Here is a 26,949-nt window from a genome sequence, read left to right as displayed (position 1 = left end):
AATGATTTCTGTGGTTTCCATCCCCTCATAGAACAGCACTGAATGACCCTCTTCTACACGATAATCCCCCTCTATTCCCACTTTACCGCTCTGCACCTTCCGCGTGTGACCATGCGCAATTCATAATCCGCCCAGCGCTGCCATCAACGAGGAGGCAGCTGATGTTTTGGTCGATTCTGTTCTCCACCAGAAAAAAAAAAAGATGTCTTTGAGGCGTCACACACAATCGAACATTCTCCAGGCAACGCTCGGAGCAGCCACAGCCCCGTTGCCTGCCGCGCACGTATCAAAGCGCCGTCGCTCAGTTTGGATCTTAAATGATGTAGATTTGCATTCATGTTAAAAAACCCACTGTGTCTCCTCCTCCCATGTCTGCAGAGCTTGTGATCACGTTAGATCCTGAGTTACTTGATGCCCTGGCAATGCGGGCGGACATTACACAGGTCCAGAGGTTCGCCAGTGGTCACGGCCAAGTGCAGCCGATGTGCTTTTTGCTCTAAAGAATATGCTTTGGTTAAATACGACGAGGATTCTTTGTTGGTTCATGTGTGTGCTAGTGTGTAGCATCACAGGAATCACACTGTGTGCAATTCAATCATTTTTTGCTAGAATCACAATAAAGAAAAGTTATGCTTCTGGTCTGGTCCTAATAATATGATTTGACTACATGCCAAAATCACAGTTTTCCTTGGCAGATATTCCAAAAGTCCTGGGAAGATTAGAGAGATAAACAGCCGTAATTTCATTGCAGCGCGGACGCGCACATAAACAAGCAGCCCCTCGCTCTCGGTTCATCTTCCCCTCATGCATCGCTTCTCTGGTTTTCTTTGGCTCTCCCCTCTCCCACGTGTCGTTCGCATCGCCCTCTCTCAGTGTCAGCTCCGGTCTCATCCCGACTCCTGTTTTTTCAGCTTCCATCCTCTTGTCTGTTTTTCTTAACTGGATCTTGTTGCTTTCTTTTCTCCCTCACTTTGTTTTTCACTGCATCGCCTCCCTTTCTTTTGTTTTTTTGTTCACGAGTTGGTCTCTGTGATTTTTTTCTTCCCTCAGCTGTTCTGGGTTTTGTCTGTGATCTCGACGTGAGTTGTTTATAACTCCTAAATGTGCCACTTCCCTATCATGACTCATTTTGCCCGAGTAACAGCACAGATAAATAGATGCACTCATTTTCATGGTTCTCTGGCACACCTTTTTTATTTCGCCATAGATTATTTTTACGGCGGTTCAGCTTTGTCAGATGTTATATAGTGAGAAGTGATCAGTAAGATGGGAAACACTTTTCTCTGTCATTTCCCCGTGGTAATGTTTTTAAGTTGTGGTTATATATCTTTCACCCCCCCCCCCCCCCCCCCCCCCCCCCATACTTTACTTTTTACTGCCATGGTGAATATATACCTTGATTTCATGTTCAAACAAAATAAATCACATTTTTTTGTGGTCTAATAAATTGAATTAGTATGTTATTGGTTACTGGGCCTGTGCAAGACCCTCGTGTCATACCAATAGCTCTTAGTTGCTCAAAAAAACAACAAAAAGCACAACCTTGCACGTCTCACTGCTAAAATACAATTCTGATAATATATTGGTGCAATAACAAAAGGCAAAGCTGTAGTGTGGCAATGTTTGGGTTGGCACGATAACTTAAAAACCTTTGTTTGTGTGGTTACATGTGTGTATTTGTACATTTTTAAATCTGCTCCATTCAGTCAAAACTGCAGGCCACGAGCTGATTCATGGCAGTGATTATTTCCATAGTGGTGTGTGCAGTACTTGAGGAGGCAGCCTAGTCTTTCTTGAACGAATGAGGGGTGAACACCGCAACGCACTGGAGCCATGCATTCGAGGAATATTAAAAGGATTTTTCACATTTTGGATTTTCTTCAGAAGATGGCGGTCATCCGTTAAAAAAACCTCTTTGCCGTATAGAAACGGACCATATTTCAGTCGAACACTATAGCCTTGTGTTTGCAAGAAGAAGAAGACGGAAGAGACAGCTGAAAGAATGGCCTCTGTACTCTGCCTTTGACGCCTGTGATGCCGCCGACTTTTTAACCCCTGCTCTCATTGGACGAGGGAGACCCCCCCCCCTCCTCCTGTCTGTCGTCTTCTCCTCATTCGCTCTCTTCCGCGTCTGTCACACACGGCAAAACCCCTCCCCACCGTCTCGTTACCTCTTCCTACACCCCCCCCCCCCCCCCCCCCCGCACAATCGCACAATATCTTTCCCCTTCTTCTTTTTCTCAGTGCCTGCGGTAATTTTCAGCCGGTGATTGAACTGGCTCTGTAGCTTGTGTGTGTGTGTGTGTGTGTGTGTGTGTGTGTGTGTGTGTGTGTGTGTGTGTGTGTGTGTGTGTGTGTGTGTGTGTGTGTGTGTGTGTGTGTGTGTGTGTGTGTGTGTGTGTGTGTGTGTGTGTGTGTGTGTGTGTGTGTGTGTGTGTGTGTGTGTGTGTGTGTGTGTGTGTGTGTCTGTGTCTGCGGCAGGAATGGCACAGACAAGCAAGAGCCAGTGAGGAGGACAAGGCAATAGAGAGTAACAGGATGAGAGAGTTGAATGAGAGAGCCACGGAGAGCGAGAGACGTGTGATGGAGAAAGAGAGGGAGAGTTGTACAGCTACATAATGGCTTGATGTTGATACTGCCCCACTGACCTTCCATCCACCTGGCATCCAAACCCCCCCCCCCTCGCTGCCTCTTTTCTGCTTCTCTGTCTAGCTGAACTCCCTCCTCAGTGAACTGTGTATTAGAATGACCACAACCAATTAGTCTTTTACAGTGAAATGCTCTATTTGCCCAATCGCCCCTAAAGATGTTGCACCAGTCTACATATTTTGCAGCAAAAAAGAAATGCGAGTTTCGTAAAAATATAGCGCTTTTTGAATCTTCCTTCTCTTTGTCTCGACCCTAAACATATCAGTCCTTCTCTCTGTGCCTCGGCTGGGTATTATGACTCCCTTCCTCCCCCTTGTATTCCTGTCTTCTGCCATGTCATTTGAGAGGGAACACGGTGAAAAAAAAAACCCCACCCCGGTAGCGTGACCCGCCGTTGAACTTTTGCTTGCTTTGACAGATCGCTGCAACACAAGCCTTTCATTTCAAGCCCCCCCCCCCCACACACACACACACTATATCCGCGGCGTGTCTGTCATCGCAAATGGACGGCAGTAAAAAGATCAAGTCCAGCGCCATTAACGCGCGTGATGTGTGCACTTGGTGTGTGTTTGTCCACCTTGGTGCCATTGATGTATATGATGATTATTGTGTGTCGGCACGAGGCCCATTTATGAGATAAGAGTTGCCACAGCGGAGATAAGGGCTGCGCAGGAAAGAGGCTTTGTTTTGGCCAGACGTGGCGAGAGGTGTCACCGACAGTTAGGGTGATTCATTTGGTCACACTTCAAACACCCTCTTACTGTGGAAGTACATCCTGAAACCCACTGCCCGTGTGAGCCCTAAGAGTGTATATTTGAACGCTTTTAACTGAAAGCAATTGTCCGTCGCACAAAGAGGAGAACCAAGGAGAATCGCATGAGAAAGGTGCCTGCAGCTATTTCACTGAATTAATAATCTACATGTTGTTGTTGTTTTTCTCAAATTTGATGTTTTGTGTTTTTGTTCACTGACACTTTGAAATGACCCTTCATATAAAGACAGATGTGGCAGATTGAACCCATTGTGCATTGCTTTTAAGTAAGGACAAGCATCCTAAATCCCCGGGGAGCCAACATTTTTAACATCACGACATATGAATTTGTTTGTATGTTAACTTTCTTTTCATCTCGGTAAAGAAACAAGATAATGTCGGAGGAAGAAGATCTGAGCAATGTTTACCTTAGTTCAGCTTGTCTGTGTATACAGTTTTGATTTCAGAGACCAGGAAATCCTTTATTTCAAATAGTTGCTATATGAAGAAATGGATTTGTGATTATGTATGGTGGGCATTTGTTTTTTAGCTGGATTGATGGAATGCTAAATTCATTTAACTGAATCCCAAAGCCGCCTGACACCAGACTTTAACCTACCACTTACTGTGAATTACCTGGTTATCAAATATGTATTAAATCATAATTATTGCCACTCCCTATGAAATGCAGTAAAGGGGCATAGTGAAGCATTACCATTATTCGTAATGATAAGTTCTATTATAAATCCTTGTCAGGCCAGTATGAACATAACGGCCCTTTTGTTGTGGACAGAATGAAAGGTTATGGCGATGGAGAGAGAAAATAAAGGTTATAAATGAAATTGAGTATTTCCTGCTTGAGGACATTTGGGAGATTGAGATTGTAATCATTAAGGTTGTGGCTGACAAAGAGTAAAATGGGCACGGGGGTCTATTGTCTAACCCAAATGAAAAAGTAAGGACTTGACATTGCAAAGGTTCGAGTTATGTCAAGAGTGAGGCGAGGAAAGAAAGAAGGGGTAGATGGATGGGGTGAATGAAGGTGAAGGGGGAGGACATGATGGACGGATGGAAAGGGAAATAAGGGGTGGGGGGGGGGATAGAGGGAGGGGAATAAGACAGAGCTGGAGGCTTAGAGAAGTGGTTGAGCTGGTGGCCGCCAGGAAAACATGGCCAGGTGTATTTGAGAGTCCTCAGGGAGGTGAGTCATGTGACATGGGGTGGACTGGCCCGTCCACCGTGGGCCTGTCTATCGTTATCTCTCCATGCCAAGTGGTCTCTCAAGATGAAACGCTGGCAAGACGCCTCGTCAGCCCCCACCCTCTCCTCCCACCCTGTCATCTTTTCCTCACCCTTTCCTCTTCTCTTACGGATTGCTTCCTTCTGCCAGTCTCTTCCACACAATGTTACATTATCGGAGAAACAATTTTTACAAAACATTTTTTTTTATGTTTGTGATCACACTATAGCTGTTTCCAAACACCAACTCTGGAAAATGTCCGCAGAATTGTGTCCGAACACTTTCTGGACTGTGCCGTTCACGTAGGACAAACGCAGCAGGGGACTGTCTATTTTAATATTTTAGTTATTATTATTTTTATTTTTAATTTTTTTGGCGGGGGTGGGGGGAGGGGGGGGGGGGTAATTGAAGGAACAGAAGAAAAGAGACGAGGGGTTAGGAGGAATCAAGAGACAAAGGAGGGAAAAGAGGAATGAGTCATCAGAACAACAGGTGAGGAAAACAACATGCAAAAAGAGAAGAGTGGTGAAAGTTAGTTCCTGAAACATCAGTGTCACGTGTGAACTGCAGGATGTTCTGACACTGACAAGAGTGCATTTCCGTGTCTCTGATGGGAAAAAATATTGGGAAGAAGAAGGCTACAAATGCAGAGGACAGGAAATGAATGTTAGATATAACAGATGGATGTAATTACAGCTTGGCCTTTTTTGGGTAATGTAGGATTGGAGTTCTGACATTGACTGAACCTTTAACCCCTCGCTGCGCAAATCCTTGGCGAGGGATCTGCATTGCTTGGCAGGCGACTCAGGAAACAGCGTGTGTGTGTGTGTGTGTGTGTCTGTCTAATTGCTAGGTGTGTGGGAGAGGTGTGTGTAGTCAGTTTGGTCTGAGTTGAGTTTTTACCCTTATAAAAAAAAATTGAACAATCTTGCTGCTGAGCAAGGCCACGATAAAATATTGATAGAACAAGATATGAAATGATCAACATTGAAACTATTCTGTAACGTGTTAATTATTCCGAGTCTTTCGGTTAAAGGGAAGAGACAGCTGCCTGGATTCGATGCTACTATAGACTATTGTGTTTTGATCATCTAATATGAACTGATGCAATCACGGCAGTACATGTGCATCACTTCTGTTGCCCTTATCGTGGCCTTCAGGCTCATTAGAACATGTATCTTCCATGTGGTGAATCATTTGAGTCTCTGAGTGGGTTCATTTTCCGGTCCACTCCCATCGTTTGAAAAAAAACAACAAAAAAAACCCCCAAAGAAATTTTAAAAAGCTCTTCTCTGTTTATGTTCTGAGACGAAGAAATGCCTCACCGGTTGGATGTTTGAGCAGGTAATCTGTTATCTGTAATAGATTACATTCCAAAAGTAACCTCCCGTGCCTTGTTCACACCATACATGCTTTTATGTGCCTCAGGAATTGTACAGTATACGTCTTTCATCTGTGAGGCTTTCAGCTGTGTGCGCTCTGCCAATAAGACATGCTGTTTAAGACTTGGCAGCTAGTCCGCAGCCTCCGCAGTAAATGGTTTGCAGCTGACTTTTTACGCACATCAGTGGCTTTCAAACTTTTCAAAATGGTTTTTGTTGCAGCCAAAAGAGATTAAGTGGTGAAAGGTCGCCGACCTCTAATCCGATAGTGTGTCAGTCAACCTGCCCCATGTCTACGACTTCAGAGCTCGGGCAAGCTCGACTAGAATTACACTGCACGAAACCTTGGAAGGACATCTTTCCAAAGTAATTAATGTACCCGTCTTTAGCCCCCCACGCACCTTTGAAAACTGACAGTCTTTCAAGCAGGAGTCATGAACTATACAGTAGGCAGAGTAAAATAGTCATATTGATATCCTTTACTTTCAAAAAACTGGACAGCTGTAACTTACGACGAGTTGCAAACAGTTTAAATTTGTGTAACTGCCTGTGTGTGTGTGTGTGTGTGTGTGTGTGTGTGTGTGTGTGTGTGTGTGTGTGTGTGTGTGTGTGTGTGTGTGTGTGTGTGTGTGTGTGTGTGTGTGTGTGTGTGTGTGTGTGTGTGTGTGTGTGTGTGTGTGTGTGTGTGTGTGTGTGTGTGTTCACCATGGACACACACACACACACACACACACACCTTGTGTTTTTAACAAGATTGGCCTGCTGCGCTTGTTCTCTGTAAAATCGACTACTAATATATATCAGGAAGGGAAGTTAGAATAAAGATGATAGAGGTCACTGTGTGTGTGTGTGTGTGTGTGTGTGTGTGTGTGTGTGTGTGTGTGTGTGTGTGTGTGTGTGTGTGTGTGTGTGTGTGTGTGTGTGTGTGTGTGTGTGTGTGTGTGTGTGTGTGTGTGTGTGTGTGTGTGTGTGTGTGTGTGTGTGTGTGTGTGTGTGTGTGGAGAGAGCGTGCGTGCGTAGGGGACGGCTGCAGTTTAATTATTTACAGCTGAGCACCCCCCCTCCTCTCTCTCTGTCAGTCTACCCTATAATCCAGAGTTAGGTTATAAACACAGTTAAAGTTTCCATCTCTCTCTCTCTCTCTCTCGTCCTGGGTGGCCAAGCTGAGTGCGTTTGTGCGTGTCTGCCTGCATGTGTGTGTTTGCCTGTACGTTGGTTTTTGTTTGTCTAGTTCAGGTCTCCGCGGAGCACCATATTTAAGTGTGTGTAGTTTTGTGGCTATACCCTGTGGACCCCCCCCCCCCCCCCCCCACGACCAAGAGTGTGTTCATTTTTAGCTCGCGGGCTGCGGATCAGAACGCGGTCGTCCAAACCGAAACAAATGACATCACCGCGTTGCATTTGCGCGGAAATGTGGAGACTGCCCTTCACTGGCTCGTCCCTCTACGGTGCCAGGTGGTTTCGGTGTCGTTGGCAGATATACTCCACGAGCTGCTGAGGCAGCATTTGTTTAGTCCGACAGCTTTGAGAGAATACGGTCAGATGAGTGGGGATTGCGGGGAGAATATAATCTATACGGCTAATGGAATCACGTACAAGGAGAGGATGCAAAGGAAAACACATTAGTGGCTGATGTATCTGTGATCTATTCTTCACACCTGTTTAAAAGCTGTAGGTTAAAGTACAGTTTAAAATTCACAGAGCTGCGTTGACATTGTCACGTGGAGACTATGAGTCTGTACGACTCCTTTTACAGTAAACGAAAGTCTCATGTTAGAATGCATTGTAAGAGTCTAATATATGGCGCTTTATTGATCCCCACGGACGCGTAATGTTTTTATTGGGGTCAGAGGTCAGTCGTAGCTACAGCGTGACACCACTGCAGCGGAGGGCAAGACGAGGATGGCACAGTATAACCCTTCACTGCCTTCTGCTGTTTGACGTTATCTCTGCACGGCTAATAAACAATTGAGATTGAGTTTTGATTTTGCTCTCGTGCTGTGACCGCAAATTATGGTGTTATTTACCCGAGCCTATGATTAGATCCACCCGCCATAATTGAGATGCTGTAACTTTGCCCCATTTCCAGTAATGATAATGCCACAGACATGGATTTCATGGATGAAAGAAAACAGTCATTCAGGTTGCAACTTGTTGCTTGGAATTCTAACGTGATGTAGCTCTTAAAGTTTGGGATTAAGAAAACATACACTCTTGAATGTTGGAGTGACACCGAAATGCTTTCTCACTAATGAATGACAGTTACTTGCCTCAGCAGCTGAAGCCGGGCCACTGTGAGCAAAGTTGTCGGAGTGAGAAGCTTTGATATTTGGCGCAGACCAGACCTCGGTAAAACAGTGGGACTGTGAAGTTTAACGGCGTCATTGGGTTGTCAACTCTGCTCAGTTTGAATAAAAACAGTTCAGTGAGTCCGTGTGTGGTTTGGTGCATGCAAATAGCGGGTGTGCCCGGTCCCCTCGCTCTCTTCCCCTCCTTTTTTTCCTTTTATATGCTATGCCCACTTTGTCCAGGAATTCTAGGTTGAAATTGGTCACAGGTGGAAAGCTTTTCGAAAAACTGAAGTCTGCCATTTAGGATAAGGGAAAGAAGAAAACGAGAGCTTGAATATAAATATTTTTTAGAGTAGCCGCGATGCTGTCTTTCATTAATAACCGTGCAATGTGAACACGAGCAAAAGTAATGAAAAACTCTTAAAGGTCAGGGTGCAGACAGGGTGAAGTTGGGAGAAAAGAGAGAGAGAGAGAGAGCGGCAGCGGGATGGTATGAGAAGCTGCTGACACCAGTCTTTAGCTGCATGCAGAGAACATAGAGAGTCTCTATATGATCTGTGGGTGGCCTGAAACACTTTTTTTTGCGAGAGGCAGGAGGGTAGTTTGGGCTTGATCTGTGGAAAGTTAAATCAGCCAATCCCCTCAAGTCCTAAATCAACGTCAGAATGTTATTGATGTGCTCTATTTTTAAGGTGAGAGCTTTGAGAGTCTCTCTCTCTCTCTCTCTCTCTACACGTCTGTTTATGCTTTGAGCATTCCTCTCACTGCGCAACTATTTGAAAAAATAAGCTGGCTTGGCGAACTTTCCGCAAAGTTAATGATTTAGAAGAGGTGCTGGCAGAGTAAATTATCACCTTCTGAAAGGACCCATTGAGAGCCCACGCGCGAACCGCCCATATCTGCAGCAAAGCCGAACAGCCAAGAAGGATTGGGCCGAGCCCCACCCCAAAAAGAGTCAAAAGTCTAATGAACTTTGGCTATTTAGCTATAATTTGTCAGCCCAAAGCTGGAGAACAACTGAAGAAAGAAAAAAGGAAAAATAAAGATGACCGAGATATGGGTCATGGCCCATTTTGAGCCCTGGAATACAATGGAGGAAACCCCGTGCGCAGCGGCGCTTTGAGGTGTTTCGCCAAGAGCAACAGATTGAACTAGATCAAATATGAACGAATAGTTAAAAAGCTTGAGCAATTGGAAATAAATCATTCTTCAAGTGACGGACACCTGAAAGACTCTCTTTCAACGTGTTACTTGTCTCTTCTCCTGCGAGGGTGGACTCAGGTGTGTGCAGGTCAGCCATGCGAACCTTATATGCACTTAACCGACGAATTAGACGGTGCGACTTCTGAGGTTGTCCCCCACGTACACCTCTTTTTGCCAATCCACCCGTATGAAATTCATGAGACGAAAAAAAAATCCCTCAGATGAAAGTGCAGAAAGTGAGCCAGTGTAATATGACAACTTAATTGACGGCATTGGGCGGACTAAGCTGACTCTTCTGAAGGTCTTTATGAAAGGTTTCTTTGAGAGGCCATGTCAGCAGGTGAATGGAGGTGAAATATGTGGTCCCCCCCTCCTCCTCTCTCCATCTCCCCACCTGTCTTCTGCTCCTTCTCCCTCTCCCTCTTTCTCTGGGCTGAAAAGAAAGCCTGTCTTTGCTTTGGTAGCTATAGTTATTATTGGCTCCAGTGGAGGTCTGGAGACCCTAATCTATCCATCCAGCTATCTATCTATCTATCTATCTGTCTGTCTGTCTGTCTGTCTGTCTGTCTGTCTGTCTGTCTGTCCGTCCGTCTGCGTGTGCACATCTGTGCTAACAGAGGGGGTTATCCCACCGCAGCTACCAGCTTCCTTTGATGGTCCTTCCTGATTTATGGCAACATTAAAAGGCTGTTGCCGGCGTTTGCATTTTTATTTTATGTTTCCTCTTCCATGCATGAAGAGACTCTGTGACTTATTAGTGCGACAGATTCTGCAGAGGACAGTGTTTTGATGTGTGTGTGGAGGGGCAGGTGGGTGTGTCCGGGGGCGGGGCGGTGAGGCCGCAGTCTGCGCAACATGCATTTCAATTATTCAATTTAAAAAAAAATCTAACATCGTACTTTTTCCTGGAAGGTTTTTTCTGCTTCTGAGAAAAAGCAAACCGGTTTTGCCAGTTTGAAACGTGTTACTGCAAGAGCAAATGTGATCTGTGATTTATTTTAATTTTAATTTCTTCATAGCAAAACCTTCCGTAATCAGCTCTGAATTCTTTCTGATGCTAGTGGCAATGGAATGAACTAACCTGGGTGCACATTGATGGCAGCCGCCGTGTTTGTCCGTGTGATATGAGCAGAAAGAAAACCTCTGCAATGCATCACTGACTTGACTGACAGTTCTGTTAGACATCTTGTAAAAAAAACCCACCAGAATTAATCAAATTACATTCTTGCTCAAGGACACGTTTTTGTATAATATGTTGTTTTTTATTTTTTGTTATTTCGGCGTGCCCAGATGAACACCCTTGTTGACTCTTCAAAATGTAGCTTAAGACAAAAATGGAATCCGACGCCACCTTGCATCAGGCCCCTGGGCTAGTGAGAGACAATATGCTGTTCTAATATGCTAATTCTGCATTAAAGATTCAGTGAAAATGAGTGTGTGAGATGATCACACCATTAAAAGTTAGCATTAGCAATGTAGTATGTTAATCAGGCCAGATGGGACCATTCCGTCTGTGTAAATCTACTCCCTCCGTTTCTTTGTCATTAGACCTGGGAAGATAATCCTTGACGGGCCTTTGAAAATGTTTTTCATAAGAAATACACAGTACTTGTGTGAGATATACTGGCTAAAAAGATTTATTTGAAAGTATGCAACTTAAGAGAAATCCATCCATGAACATCAGTCAGTGATGTGCATCGCATTACAGGGGTTATTACATGATTAAGTGTGGCAATTAATTTTTCGGTGGATCCCTGAACCTTACTTGTTTGTGCATGGCAATAAGAATGTACTGTTTATTGCCGGTCCCCATTGTGGCCATTACTGTAATGAAATCTTACGACCTTAATGCCCAAAAGGTACTTGCTTACCATCTCCTATAAAACATACTATGCTCGCCAAAAGTACGTGTAAACGCTCGAGAAGACCTCCACATTATGGAGGTTTGACATTTAATAATGACAATAAAACAGATATAAAATAAGAAAACAGCTGTTTGCACCATAAACTACCCAACAGCATAATCCCCCATTATTTTTTATCCCCTGACTGCTGTCATTATCCAAACAACACTGAACAAGCTGTCTCTCAAAAAACCCACTTTCCCTCTTAGGCCAAAATCAGTATTAGTTTTTGACCACTGTCCCCGGGCATGTTCTGGCTCTCTGGTTCCACAATCCAGGGCATATTCTAAAATCTTTAACCCAGCAACAAGCTTTGTTTTTGGGCTTTAGTCCAGCTCTGCTCTTGGGAGGTCCTACAGTGCCTCCGAACCCCCTCCAGTCTTTTTTTTCTCTGCTGCGAAGGGTTTTTATTTTCAATCATGCTATCCCGATCCCCAGGACAATTAGAGGTCGTCACAGAGCAGTTTATAGAAAGTGCACAGCAACAGAATGTTGTTTTGGAAAGTTGTAATGGTCCCTTGTGTGAGTGAATGGGCTCGGTAAAAAAAAAAAAAAAGGATGTATAATGCAGAAACAGAAATAGGTTTTCTTATCTTTTAATAATTTCTACTCAGCATAAAATCTCGTTCATCTTAAACCCTCAGGAATTGAGGTGGACCAAGAAAATTGAATGTTCTGCCTCTGCATCAATTGAAATTCCTCACCGTATCTTATTCAAACTCTGAAATGTGAATAGCAGTTCCAACTTGTTGTGCTCATTATATCAATTCAATCCACAAATAACTTTAGAGATTCATAGCTTTGACACACGCAGCATGTTCAATATCACATTGTACCAATACTGTCAGTTGCATTTATGTCTGCTGTACCGAAACAGGTAACTTTATTTATCTCGTTTTATAATCCATCTTCCGAAGTCCTATCAATGTGCATTCGAGACATCACAGCGTGCACACGCACACTAAGCAACTTCATGCAACAAACTCTTCACGTTCCTCCTGTGCGACCTACATTATGACACTTAATATTTATCGGACCTGACCAGTAAATAAAGAGGAATAAAAAACATGAATCTAAGACAGGTCAAATACACATGAGCCAATGTTGCTGAGCAGTCACTCACCAAACCTGTAAAGCCCTGGACTTTGAAGTTTAAAATAAACCAGGGGGCAATTGTCCACCTTCTGTGTGGACCCCCTGACTCCCGCAGGCCAAAGCAAACACTGCTCTCTCTGTCTCGCTCTCTCCCAGCCTTTATCTTGTCAGCATGAGCTCATTGTCTGATCCGAGCCATGTGATGTCATTTCCCTTCATAAACAAGTCAAACTTCCTCTGGAGGGTCCATATCAGCTGAGCTTATCCCGCAGCCTCACTTAGTCTGACCTTTCAGGAGAGCTCAGACTCCTAAAGACTTATTCAAGAGGAGCTGTTAGTCCTGCAAATCGATGAGGTTAGGGGAATGACTAAACCATGAAAGTTTTTTGGGGATTCGTGTATGTATTCATGTATGTATATTTTGGGGAGTGAGGCACAGGTGTAGCCTGGCCGGATCGACACAGGCTGGGTCGCCATATTCAGCCAAGGTAATCACAATCTAGATGAGCAATAAAGCTGCTGGTTGCTGCCTGCTGAGGCAGACGGGGGCCCTGTTTTCTTTGCCAAACTCCCTCCTCACTCCGGTTCCCAGCGAGGGGTTGATATGGGTTCAGAGTTTAAAACTTCTCCACGCCCATGTGTTTTAACAGCTCTCCACCACACGTGTTATCAGCTGAGCCATGGATGTGGGAAAGCCCCGCAGGCAGCATGACATCATGGCCTGTGTAAAACCAGATATGGTTTCTAACGCACAGGGGTGTAACTGGGAAAAACGTAGGAAATGGGAGAGATTGTTGGAAACAACTGAAACCAGTGGAAACAAATCAGATGAGATAAGATAATCTTGTATTCGTCCCACAGCGGGGAAATGTGGGTGTTACAGCAGCAAAGTGGGTAGCGGAATAGAATAAGATATGTACAAATGTAAGATATAAATACTATTTACGGAGCAGTGACAATAATTGCACAGGGGGAATAAGTATTGCACAGTGAAATAAAGATAAAGGAAGCCCGCTAACTGTTTAAGTGCGAGTCTTAGCTCTGGCTTTGTGGTGCACCGTTTGGAAAGGCCTTTGTTGGTTTGATCTTTTCGAGAGCAAAGCCGGGATGATAACTCCAATATCTGAACCCGACCGTTAGCTCAGATTTGAATTCCAGTAAGAGCTTTGAACTTCTCACGCTTGCAACAGTAGCAGCATTTCCACTATGAAAGTAACGTTGACATTCCGGCCTGTATTGATGTATTTTACAACGGCAAGTGCCAAAGAAATTGATTTTTATCTTCAAATGGTGTGCTGGCCCTTTAACAGCTCTGGATTTGTCCGCCATTTTTTGTTGAAATAGTTTTAACTGCTTACGCTCCTCTGCATGTGTTGTCAGTTTAGTCATGATGAGGAAAACCCAGTGGCAGAGTGACATCATTTATAGTTTAGAATTATCTGTGTCTTTCACAGTAACAGTACAAAACAACGATATGGTACAGGTCGGTGGTTTTACTTGTTGGACTTATTGCCAAATTACTGATATTTTCTCTGGCTATGCCGCTACGCTACCTGAAATCACCTGTTCTTTCCCGTTCTGAAAACAATACTTACCAGTGGCAGGACAGTGCAACTGCTCTTTTGGAGCGACACAGAAGAATGGATTTGCAGGGAAAAGAAAATTGCATTTTTATCTACTTCAAAGACGTGGTATCGGATCGGTATATAGATTTGCATACTTGGCGATGCTCGACCTGGCATTTTCAGCAGTATTGGAGGCATTTACGATACTGGATATCACTATCTATCCAGTTCAACATCCTTAAAACATTGTAAGACCAAGACTTTATATGATGACTCAAAGTAAAACTAAACGTCACCTTCAATTTATAATACATTAACGATACTAATATTAATATGCAGAATAATGAGGGCTCGCGGTTGTAGTGCCTCCGCCACCCAACAAGGGATTCTTTATTAAGTTGAAAGAGGTAAATCAGCTGAAGTCATGTCAACACTGGTTCCACACCACTAACAATAGAGAAGTGGTAAACCATCGATGCTGTTAAATTAAAAGGGAAAAAGACCTGAGGAAAGATTACAACCTCACTGTCATCACCAACGTGACCACCGATTGACCAGCGCCGTCATCATCATCACATCATCATCACATCATCATCTCCCAGAGCTCATCGCACTAGCATAACAACTCACATGACATCATGTTTTTCCCCTTCCTATAACTCTCTGGTGTACGACGGAAAAGCGCTGAAGAGCAGGGAAGTAGTTTTGTAAATGATGTGATGTGTTGGCATCTCTACTGGAATTGTCAGCTGCTCTGCCATCTACATCTCACAGAAAAGGCCTGAGTAGGAAAGTCAACATCATCCCCATGCTGCAGAACAATAATTGGCATCCGTTATCCTCTGACATAAAATTGACATATGTGTGGAAGGAGGGGAAATGTATGACAACAATGAAAATCACTGGCGCTTCTGCAGGAATCGTCAGCTGTTTGGCGTTCTGGAAACAAATGGAGGGGGACTGGAGTGTTTTAGCAGAGCAGCAGACTCGCCAGAGACACGGTCCCTGAACTGTGACTGTAAGGGTTCAAACCCCTCCACGTGAAATGCTGTCACACATCTCAATGTGCAACGTTCCAGGTCTATCTACACTCTAATGTCTATCTACACCGTTTAATAATCCTCCAGGGTGTGACTTCAGTCTGCCCTGGGGCTAAATGACATTATTCCCAGACATTGGCAGCATCGTGTTAAACTTGAAACTGATATAAAAGTGGAGGATCGGGAAGGTGGAAAGCTTCATAGGCCCATTGGAGAGCTCAAGGTTAAAAACCCCCAAACCCATCACGTTTGTATGGGAACACAGAGTACTAAGCAAACTAAAGACTGTATGGTTACATAGGGTATCAAAAAACCAAGATGGCGCTGGCCAAAATGCTAAACTGGAAGCTTCAAAACTGCCAATGGGTGACGTCGTGGTGAGTTGCCACTTTGGTACTTAACCTCCCTCAATCTCCAAAAGGTTTTTGAATAGATTAGTGAAGGTCAGAAGCGGGGGTTCATCTGCTGGAGCTAATCGTTTGAGGGAATGATTTTGCTGTGTTAAACTAAAACCAAATGTGCCACCTGCAAAGGAATGCAATTCTGACTGGGGATCTGCTACCTGACTTGAAGAGTGGTGAATTAGCACCCTGAAAGTGGCAGCATGGTGACAAACGATGACCACGGCACTAGAAACGTGTGTGCCCGTTGGCTGTCAGTGGTTTCCCAAGGAGAAAGAGGGAGAGGACGTGTGGGCATGTGTGTATTTGTGGCGGATGATGCACCGCAGGAGAAATGCCAAACGCCACGAATGCCAGAGACACACTTGCGCACGCACGTACACACACAACTACAGCAATGGGGTGAGTGTTCTCAGTGAGACGGCGAGGTGATGTCATCTTGCTCAGATCATCAAATATGCATTAGTTAATGAGTCAGCGTGTGTGTGTGTGTGTGTGTGTGTGTGAGAGGACCTTGTACACAGTCAGTAGTAGTTACGTTTTGAGTGATTATCAGCACACCTACAAACTCAAAAACGCATAGATGGATTTTCACCAGACTTGGTGGGTATATTACTCTGCAGGGCATCTTGAGATGATTAACTTTTAGAGCTGATTGGTCAAAAGTCAAAGTCAAGATTAACCAGAAATGTGGTCCATATATTTATTTAAATTGTTCTGAAAGTGATTCCTCAGCAGATTATGTCATTTAAGTGAAGTGAAGTCACAATGAAGTCAGAAAATGACATCATTCATTATTTAAATAATGTTTTTTTCGTGGTATCTCTGTAGTTCGATAAGATAAGGTCATTCATGGCCTTATGGTTGGAATGACATCACCATGAAGTCAGAAACGATGTCATAGCGTGTAGTAATGTGTTCACGTTTGCAACCAGTAACATTAGAGAAACGATCCATACAGCTTATTTAGATCAATCAATCATTCTTCACTGTATGGTACATAGGACATCATGACATCATAATGAAGTGACACTATTTTTTATATGCAGGGCACGTTCTGGGCTGCATCACCCCTCTGATGCTTTTTAATTTTTGCAACCATATATATATATATATATATATATATATATATATATATATATACAGTACAGTACAGTATAGAGAACATGTGTCAGTGTGTGAATTTGTCTTATTTGTGTACCATTGTTTGAGTCATTTTCACCCTCTCTCACACACACTGTATCAGGCTAATTGCTCATTCCACTCTCTCCCACGGTTCCTCTAATGACCATTAGACGCTGACTCCGAGAAAATTGTCACTCGACTGAGGGATCTGTGCTCCTGTCTTGGTATGCAAAGTCACATTACGGTCTTAGTCTGAGTAGCTAATTTTATTTCCTCTAATGTCGGTGGGTGTTTTGAAAAAAAAGTTACATTAAAAAGACATTACGGCTTAAAAAGAGGATGGGTTGTAAGTTTGATTGACGAGGAGTCTGCGGCTTATCACTCGTGGCGGTGCTGCTTTCCACTTGCTAGTCACTCCAATCAGGCCCCGCTCCCTTTTTCAGTGCATTTTTATTATGTTATTTATGCTACTAACACTTTGGGATGTCATTTTGTTCCTGGCCTCTTTTCTCAGTACACCATCCCAAAGCATATCGTTATAATATCTGTGTTTGCCATTCTGCGTGTACTGCCTTTTTGTGTCTAAATCACACGCATACAGAACCTGGATGGCCCCATTTATAATCTAATTCATTTCAAACAACACGTCATAAACATATGTGACTCGTGATGTGGCATGGTTAAGCAGTGTCATGTGTGATCCGCACATGGTTGAGAAGAAAGGCTGAGTAACTCCTTTTATTGTCAGGGGTATTGGTTAGTCCACATAAAGGCCTGTGGGCAATTCGCAATCTGAATCACTGATATAAAATGATTCACCGGGCAAAAGCACCATAGTAATGAGGGCAGAGTTTGGCATCCACACACCAGTAGGATAGAGCACGCTGTGAGGTTGACTCATTCCTCCGAGGGGTGATGGCATCACCGTCTGAATAATGAAAATCTGAAGCCTCACGTTCTCGGCATACCTTAAACGCACGTTGGACGTGTGCCTCTGGCACAATGCAGCTCGGTCTCTGACTCACGTGAGTCATGCTGATGTCTGTGGAGGAAACACGGTGTGTTGCGCACAAATCAATGAGGATAGGAGTTTGACACATGAATCATTCGGGTTACACGGACCACGTGATTCATTTGCCATTGAGCAACTTCTGCGTCTCCAAATCTGATGCGCAATCTCACAGTCAGATCGCACAGAACTGAGTTGGCCTGTCCCTAAATAATGAGGGAATGAGTGCAAATGCAATATATGTTTCAGTAAGTAGCGAGGTCTGGTGCTTTGAGCTCCAGCTCTTTCACATAGGGACGTGAGGGTATGGCAGGACAAAGCTTTAACTGACTCATATCCAGTCGATGATTGAATCCGATGGTGGAAGTTAATCAAACTTTAGCATGTGTCTGTGTGATTGTATGTGATCACCTGAAGCTCTCACCTGACTCTCTCTCACACACACACACACACACACACACACACACACACACACACACACACACACACACACACACACACACACACACACACACACACACACACACACACACACACACACACACACACACACACACACACACACACACAGCCACCCGTCCTCCTTCCCGTATTATGACAATGCTTCCTTGTTTATCCAGTTGCCATAAAAAAAACACACGATAAGCCACAAGTCAACACCGAGTGACTCCAAACAAGCTGGATTATTGCTCTAATTAAGCTTTAATAAGCCCTTATTAAACGGCCGCGGGCCTCGTTAGGCGGTTCATTAAGTCATTTCATCCTTTTATTCCTTCATTAAGTCTCTTTTCTTCTCTCCTTTCTTCTCAGGGAGTGTGGGAGCAGTGAGGTCTGGGAGATCATGACCTTAATTCTCTCCAAGACAGACAGTTTAATTAACACTGGAGGAATCCTCACCGGCTCCAGACCTTTGCGATGGGAATGTTCAGGGGAATTGGATTGCCAAGGTAAGGCACTAAGCTAATGTGTTTTTTTATACTGGCAATACACACTAATAACCTGCTAAATTACTGCTACTGGGTCCCCTGTATTTATGGTGTAATTAGATGGTAATATTGAAAGCATTAAAAAACATACACAAATTATGAATATACGTGTAATTTTTTAGAGAAATGCCTCGTAATGAGAAACACTGGTATAATTTAATGTTTTCTCTTTTATTATTTATTAATCTTTCATTTATTTATCCCCTCCCCATCAAATCCATGCACCATAGGAAATAAGCAGCAGGGAAATGTATGCCCCAATAGGTGGAGAGCTACTTAATATACTCGACTGGAAGATATAAAAACTATTAAATAGGGATAGTGCACCACAGGGTTTCCTCGGTCACAGACCCCTCATTATGCACACCAGTATTCAACGTTTTCTCACAGTCGACACTGACATTTCAGAACTCAAAGTGTCCGAAAGTTCAAAATGGTCCTATCACAGGAAAATAGAAATATTGATTTATTAACACTCCAAACCAAATCTGAATGTGCCAGTAAACAGCATGAAACACTTACCGCATTTTGAGAAGCACCCCAAAGTGGCTATAACCAGCAACAACTTTCAATGTGTTTGACAAACAGTTATTCATAAGCCCAATGCCTGTTCAATGATTGTGAAAGTTCAAGCTTCCAATGCTGTTTCGATGCCATTTCCTCAGTCGGCTTCAGTGGTTTGCACTTTAAAGTGAACTTTCCCCTGAATGTTTGTCACCGGCTTCACCTCTCAAAACCGAAAGCATGTCAGCGTGATGATGGTTGGCCCTTTGTGTTTGCATGTTGTTGTGCATTTTTCTATGACAAATATGAACTTAATGTTGTTGAAGAAAATAGAAAAAATGGTAGACAGCAACTGTATACAAGACGGAAAAGGGACACACACACACACACACACACACACACACACACACACACACACACACACACACACACACACACACACACACACACACACACACACACACACATAACACCAATGTTGAAGATTATAAATTAAAAACATGGGCACCTTCTCTTTGAACAGTGCAATATAAAATGTTCACCCTAAAGCTCAAAAGCTCGATTAAACACCTGCATGTTTTAGTGAGTCTGCTGTTGGGGGGCGGGGGGGGGGGGGGATTTCCAACTCAGCGTGGAATGTTTAGAGGTGAACCTTGCATGCACCGACCTTCTTCTCTTTTCATGTGCCAAGAAAACACAGCACCTGAAAGACAGTTTGCTGTTAACACTGGAGGAAAATCATGGCCCGAATGCCATGGGTTCTTAAAATAAGGCACAGTTTCTTGTTGCGTAAGGATCAGTCGAGTATTAATGTTTTTACATGAACATGGATTGGCAGAAAAGCAAGTGGAAAAAGTTTTAGAAATGCTGGTTGACTGCGAGCGAGTGCAGGTGTGTATGCAGCTACTGAAACCGTAAACACGGGGAGACTAGGCCAAATTTAGCCATGTATTTTGACTGAAGTGTGTGTGTGTGTGTGTGTGTGTGTGTGTGTGTGTGTGTGTGTGTGTGTGTGTGTGTGTGTGTGTGTGTGTGTGTGTGTGTGTGTGTGTGTGTGTGTGTGTGTGTGTGTGTGTGTGTGTGTGTGTGTGTGTGTGTGTGTGTGTGTGTGTGTGTGTGTGTGTGTGTGTGTGTGTGCGCGCGCAAGCACGAGCCTGCGTTTGCATGTTTATTAGCAGTTTGGATCCTGCTGAGGTGACAGATGTTCATGGCAGAGGTAGACAGAGATGAGATGCAATGTTCAAATTAATCCACTGGCGTGTCTGTGTGTGAGTGTGTGTGAGGGAGTGTTCTCTTCCCCATGGCAGTCAGACAAGCTGCCCTTCAACTTACTGTGCTGCTGTAATGACGTGTGTGTGTGTGTGTGTGTGTGTGTGTGTGTGTGTGTGTGTGTGTGTGTGTGTGTGTGTGTGTGTGTGTGTGTGTGTGTGTGTGTGTGTGTGTGTGTGTGTGTGTGTGTGTGTGTGTGTGTGTGTGTGTGTGTGTGTGTGTGTGTGTGTGTGTGTGTGTGTGCGCGCGCTGAAATGATTTAGTGCAGTCAGCTAAGACTTCCACCTTCAGCCAAGACGTGATTTGAGTTTCCCGAAGCTTCAACAGATGTCCAAACCACAGGAATCATCCTTTGCTTCCCCCTATCTTCTCTCTCTGTCTTTGTCGTGTTGGAAATCTAACACCTACCATTTCACTGTTACATTCTTACACACGCACACGCACACCGTCACGTGTCGGCACATTACTTACACAACTCGTACCAATAAAAAAGCAGAAGCTCTAACTGTTTGTGCCTTTGAATAGGCAGAAATGAAACTTGTGAACCTCAGAAATCTACACTTGAAGCCACACATTGGTTTAAAAGTTTTAGGTTTGGTTGCCTCTTTCGGCACCTGTATTTAAGGTTGAACCGGGGACACTGTGAGTTAACTGACATAAGTTTGTTGACGTACTGAATAAAATGTCTGTACACAAGTGCTAGTGATGATTATTCTAAATAGTGGTGACTATTCTAAAATAATTATTAGGGTTATACATACATAATTATTGTGGAAGTCCAAATCTGGAAAAAGGCTCTTTTGACTAACGACGAACCCCACGGGAATACAGAGTGCAACTTTGTCAAGCCCGGGCTGCGTGTTTTAATTAGCTGTAATTGTTTCTGTAGTCTGCTCAATGAAAGCAATCAAAGGCAAGCAATTACGAGATCTTGGTCACCGGCCCCAGGGGCAGAACTTCAGACTGGGAAACATGCGCGCACGCGTGCACTGAGAAATATACAAATTGACACACACACACACTCTCACACACACACACACACACACACACACACACACACACACACACACACACACACATACAGGGGTTTACATACAGGCAGTCACCCACACACTTCCTGTGTGTTTCATGTAAGACTGCCTTTTCTTCTGTTTGGGGAGGAAGTGCGGGTCTAATGATTTTTTCCTGTGCGTCACCAACACCGCACGCGTGCAGGCAGACAGACAGCGCTGCACGTGTGCACATGTGAGAACCTTTATGCATGTATGCATGAGCCCGTGGAGGGCTCGACGCATGCAGGTTTTGTTATGCACTTGTTTAGAGATTGTGTTTCTTTGGGGGGAGAAAATTCACGTTGCATCCGCGTGTTTTTGTGAGAGAGAAGTCGTGCACGTCTGTTTTCCCCAGGAAACTTGGTTACTGCTGAGTATTTTTTTTTATTTTTTAGTTGTTTCTCTCTGGGAAAAAAAAACGCCCCGGCAACTTTGTCTCAGAGGAATTATTCACACATGCTCGTTGTGTCACTTTGATGTGACCATCTGTGATCGTGAGACACTTCTGTATGCACTTGTAGCAGTGAAGCGAAACCGTACCGTGCCGCATGTGCTCGCAGTTTGCTCGGTTCTTGTAAACAGCACCACCACTGAGACCTTATGCAGTTTGTAAAACTCACTTTTTCATTTCATTTCATACTACACACATTCTTCCGTATCGATCGCGCTCAATATTTTATTCCTTGGGAGAATTTGTGCGTACCGGGCAAAAAAAACATCGGCTATAATTTGTTGAGATGTATCATATATTTATGACATTTGGCTTTTCCAGCAGTGTCCCATAGCATTGTTTTCAAGCTCTGAAGGAGAATTCTACTCTAAGCCAACAATGAACTGTCAAAGTAAGTTATTTTCCTCCCACTATAAAAGAAAAGTTTCATGAATATTTTCAGGGTTTGAATATGTATCTCACGAGGATACAAATGATGTAAATAAAATACCATACTAGCCCCCCCCCCCACACTTACATACATACCATTGCATGTATTAGATCATTTGGGAGGTCATCTTAACTGTAATAATAAGACACTAAGAGAACAGTTTAAACATTACATCAGTCAATTCATAAAGAATGTGGCCTTTATTCCGTTCACGCAAACCAGAACTGGTTCTGCTCAGTCACCTTTGGGGTTAAAATAGCTCGAAGCAATGTGGAATTATCAGGTTTCCTGCTCTAAACTACATCTCGGAAAAAGACTGAATAACTCTTCATGGGTTGCCAGAGTGAACCAGGGTTAGCTAATCCCGCGACGCGTGGTTCCCCCGAACTGTAGCTGCAGTGAGCCTCAGCAGTTCGTCTGGGGCCACGGAGAAGTGATTTGCTCAAAGCGAGCCTCCGCCCAGAGACCGAGGTTGCTGCTCGGCTGTGAGGAACTGACTATTGAAACATTATTTTAGGTGAAATGAAAAACATAATCAAAAAACTGTTTTTTGATTGGATCCAAGGCCTTTGCTGAACTCTTCCTCCAAACTCATCACTCCCCTCCTCTACCTTTGCTCCCTGGTGCGAGCTCCATCATTTTCCTCGCTGCATCTTTGACTTACAAACACCCACTCTCCCTTTTCTACTTCCATCATCTTCTCCCCATCTCTTTAATGTCTTCCCTCCTGTTCCTCCCTCACGCTCTCCTGTCCCATCCATTGCTCTGTCCCCCTATTTTCATTCCCCCAACCTCCACCAGCAACTCGCATGAATTCTCATTAACGTGCATACATATGTGTTTTTAATACACTTCAATATGCTATTTGTATAATTTACCATCACCCTGCCAGGGTTACACTGCAGAGGAAAAACTAGCCTGCATGGCTAAATCTGGCACATTGTCATACTGGACGCAAATATGCATGTCAATTAATGTGTATTGGACATAAACTGTACATCATCTATGGAACCTTGTTTCCATGTGTCCTCTCTGCATGCATTTCTCTTTAATCGCCCTCTCTGTGTCTCTCTGTCTCTTTCAAATTAGATTTCTTTCAACTTTAATTATACTTTCATTAATGCCTTATTTATTTATCTGTTTTTAGTTGTTTTTTCCCCCACTCAGATTGTAAGTTTGATGTGAGATTAATGAAAGTATAATTATGAATGCTATATTCCATTTTCTGCCAATAGATCCTCATGAATCGTGAAACACAGCGGACCTTCAAGACAAAGTTATTTGTTTTGGTGTGTCAAACATGCTGTCCATGCTATTGCATACGCAATATAATTGCTATATGCGCATTTTAGGAATGGGTCCATGATGACTAAATGTACACTGTGACAGCTCCTAACATCACGGCCGTCAACGCCACCAAAATTACAGAAAAAAATCAGCACCCCTCCTCTGATAAAACTGAATACTATAATAGTTAATAGTATAATAATATAAAATATTATTCGAAAGAACTTTGAGGTTTGACTAAAATGTTAATTCTTGGTCTGGAATAATCCAGGCAAAAATGTCGAGCGCTTCCGTGGACTAAAAGCATACTTACACTAAGTGGTAGAACTGAGCTGTCGGACAACAGTGACGTTTCATAGGAAAAAGTGGAATTAGTTCCTCTGGTGTAAGGCCACACTAGTCGTGCTGATTAGAGGACAAAACATTCAAATAAGTTCAACAACAGAAGTTTGAAAAAAAAACTTTGGATCATCTGCTATACAATGAGTAAAATATACTTGGAACCCTTGGCATTTACAGAGTTCAAATTGAATTCTTCTTTTGAAGCTTATGGAACTGAGCGGGCTGTTTGGTCTTTTCACGTACTTCTCAGCAAGAAATTCTGCTATTCTGCCAAAGTTAATTTTCAATCAATTATTTTCTGGACTTTTGTTTTATGTGCTGCTGTATGACATGATTCCGGCAAATGGTTAATGTATGGTTTCAGTGATTTTTTTTAGGGGGGAATATTGAATCAGTTTAGTAATTTTAAGGGAGCAGCAATTTAATACGGGTTTGCCTCTTTGCCAGGAACGTGTGGAGTTTCCTCATTTCGCTCCCTCCCTCAGGTCCCTCTCTCTCTTCATCTCTAGGCAAACCCCCTTTCTCTTTCCCTCGGCTCCACATTAGCAGCAGTGAGACCACTGTTGCAGCTGAGCTGAGTTCACTCGAGGTCAGACAGACAGTGTGTGCTGCCCCGGGGAGATACACACTGGCTACCAACCAGATAAGATGGAGGGAGATGTCGTGTCTCTCGCTCATTTCTGGGAGCTTAATGCTTCCACCGAGTGTCGGAGGCTGACGAGGGCTCTCGGGAAACCCAATGTGAGCATTAGAACTAACTAACTAGTAATAATCGTGATAACAATAAATGAAACGCTGTGTCTCTCTCTCTTCCTCTCATTTCAATATCACTCCTTCTTGGCCCTCCTCACCTCCTCGGCATCTAATCTCCCGTGTGCACACGCGCACAGACACATGCTCAGATGCGGGTTTCGATGATTTATTTATGTCAGCATAAATAACAGCAGTGATTCTCTGCTGAGAATCGGATACTAATTCGGTTGGTGTCGCAGCAGTGATGTTGTTGTGGTGCCTTGATGCCAGCTAATTTGGATAGCTGTGTGCCTGTATGTGATTTTTTTTTTTTCTACTTGGCTTTCCCTGCATGACGAGGTTGATCCAGGAGCCAGCCAAATGCCTGTGAAGTGAGAGAGAGAGGAGAGGAGGAGGTGGGGGTCAGACAGCGTATGGAGCAGTGAGAAAGGCGGAGGCAAATGCTCAGGGAAAACCCTGAAGTCACGGACAGGAAGCTGACATTTTCCCAGACTTTACTCTTTTTTTTTTTCTTTCTGGGGAGGGGGAGTCTGATCCGACAATTGCCGCTTCCTCTGAGGGCCTAATAATACAACTCGGCCATTGTGCAATGTGGCTTTTCACGTCGCCTGATTTAGCAAGAGTTGCATGCAATCTTTCCATTCCCAGAGTGGTTTGGGTGAAGTTTTCACTGCCATCAGATTGGATCGTAACGCCACATCGTAGTAATGCGCCATTGTAGTCTGTCTCAGATGAGTTCCCCATTTCTCAAGTCCATTTTGCACTGGTGCAGTATCTCTGATAATTATTTGTATTTTTCCAGCCGTATATATTAGCTTTATGCTTGCAGCATGTGCACTGACCGCGCGTGTGTGTGTGTGTGTGTGTGTGTGTGTGTGTGTGTGTGTGTGTGTGTGTGTGTGTGTGTGTGTGTGTGTGTGTGTGTGTGTGTGTGTGTGTGTGTGTGTGTGTGTGTGTGTGTGTGTGTGTGTGTGTGTGTGTGTGTGTGTGTGTGTGTGTGTGTGTGTGTGTGTGTGTGTGTGTGTGTGTGTTCGTTCTAGGTGGAGGGGATACTGTACTTGTTAACTCTGGGAGCATGCGGTCAGCATCAGTATCATCTTTAGAAGGGTTTTGTATGAAATTTCAGAATTCTACCGACATATTACAATAATTAAAGTAATTGTCATTTTTTGGCATAAAACACACCTAAATCTGAGTAGCTATAACTACTATAAGTATTCTGTATAGATGGTTTCATTTTGATAACACTGACACTTGACAATCTGATATTCGAACGTCTGGTTTGATCCTAGTGCCTATGCAACCAACCCCCCCCCCCCCCCCCCCCCCCCCCATCAGATTTTATCAGCTTTTAGTTTCAGATTTGCAATGTGGGGATTCTTTAACCTTTGAAGGCATCTGTAAGATCTTCAAAACATTGGTCAGTAACAGCTGACAATCTGTAATTGCATTTTTTTTTTTTTAGATTAAAAAGATCCATAAGGGCAATATGTGTCTTATTTGTCCTGTGGGATGGGGCTGAGTTTTATTAGATACTGTTTTTGCAGGCAGGCGGGCACAGCATTGGAAAAAGTCCCACACAGACCTCTGAATGTGAGATGAAATTACTTGTTAAGATGGATGGTTTTAGTAGTGCACCTGACACAGCCTTATAAAAAATATAAATGATCTTGCAAATGAAATATTAACCCTAGCATTCCTTCTCCGCATTCACCTTATACCTCGGATTTTCCTATATTGCATCAAGCGCGTAGACCTTTATACAGTTGTGTGTTTTGCTGAATTTCTGAACAGACAAACCGTCACTTATTATTCACCCTTCCTGGACGCACACACATGATCAATGGTGGGCTGGGAGATTAGATGATAATATAAAATCACAAGGAAAACATTACTCTTACATGAGTTGGGAGGGGGGGGGGGGGGCTGATTTTTATGACCCAGGCAGCACAACATTAATGAGACAGATCTCTGTGTATCCCAGCTTATCCTTGGTCGTCCCCACAGGCAAGGCAAACCAAACCCAAGTTGTTTTTGCCAGGTTTACCAGGTTGTCTCTCTGTGTTTGTGTGTCCGTGTGCCACTGTGGCCTCGCATGCATCCTTATCTGTTCATCTGGCTCCTGGACTGTCTCGCTGTTTGTCTCCATGTTTGGCTAACCATGCATCTTTCACTTTATCAGCAGGTCTATCTGTGTGTGTGTGTGTGTGTGTGTGTGTG

General features: G+C 43.7%; 1 long non-coding RNA gene across 4 annotated transcripts in view; it reads left to right on the top strand.

The window, feature by feature from the left end:
- LOC118312925 overlaps positions 1 to 26,949 on the top strand; it is a 74,105-nt gene that overhangs the window by 26,966 nt on the left and 20,190 nt on the right. For all 4 annotated transcript variants that reach the window (XR_004794343.2, XR_004794344.2, XR_004794345.2 and 1 more), the window contains one exon: positions 18,466 to 18,602. This is a non-coding gene — a long non-coding RNA (uncharacterized LOC118312925). The remainder of the gene's footprint in view (positions 1 to 18,465; positions 18,603 to 26,949) is intronic.

Source organism: Scophthalmus maximus, chromosome 1 (genome assembly GCF_022379125.1).
Source record: "Scophthalmus maximus strain ysfricsl-2021 chromosome 1, ASM2237912v1, whole genome shotgun sequence".
Lineage (NCBI taxonomy): Eukaryota > Metazoa > Chordata > Actinopteri > Pleuronectiformes > Scophthalmidae > Scophthalmus > Scophthalmus maximus.
Note: the sequence above shows the minus strand (reverse complement) of the source record. Positions and strands in the feature narration are given on the sequence as shown.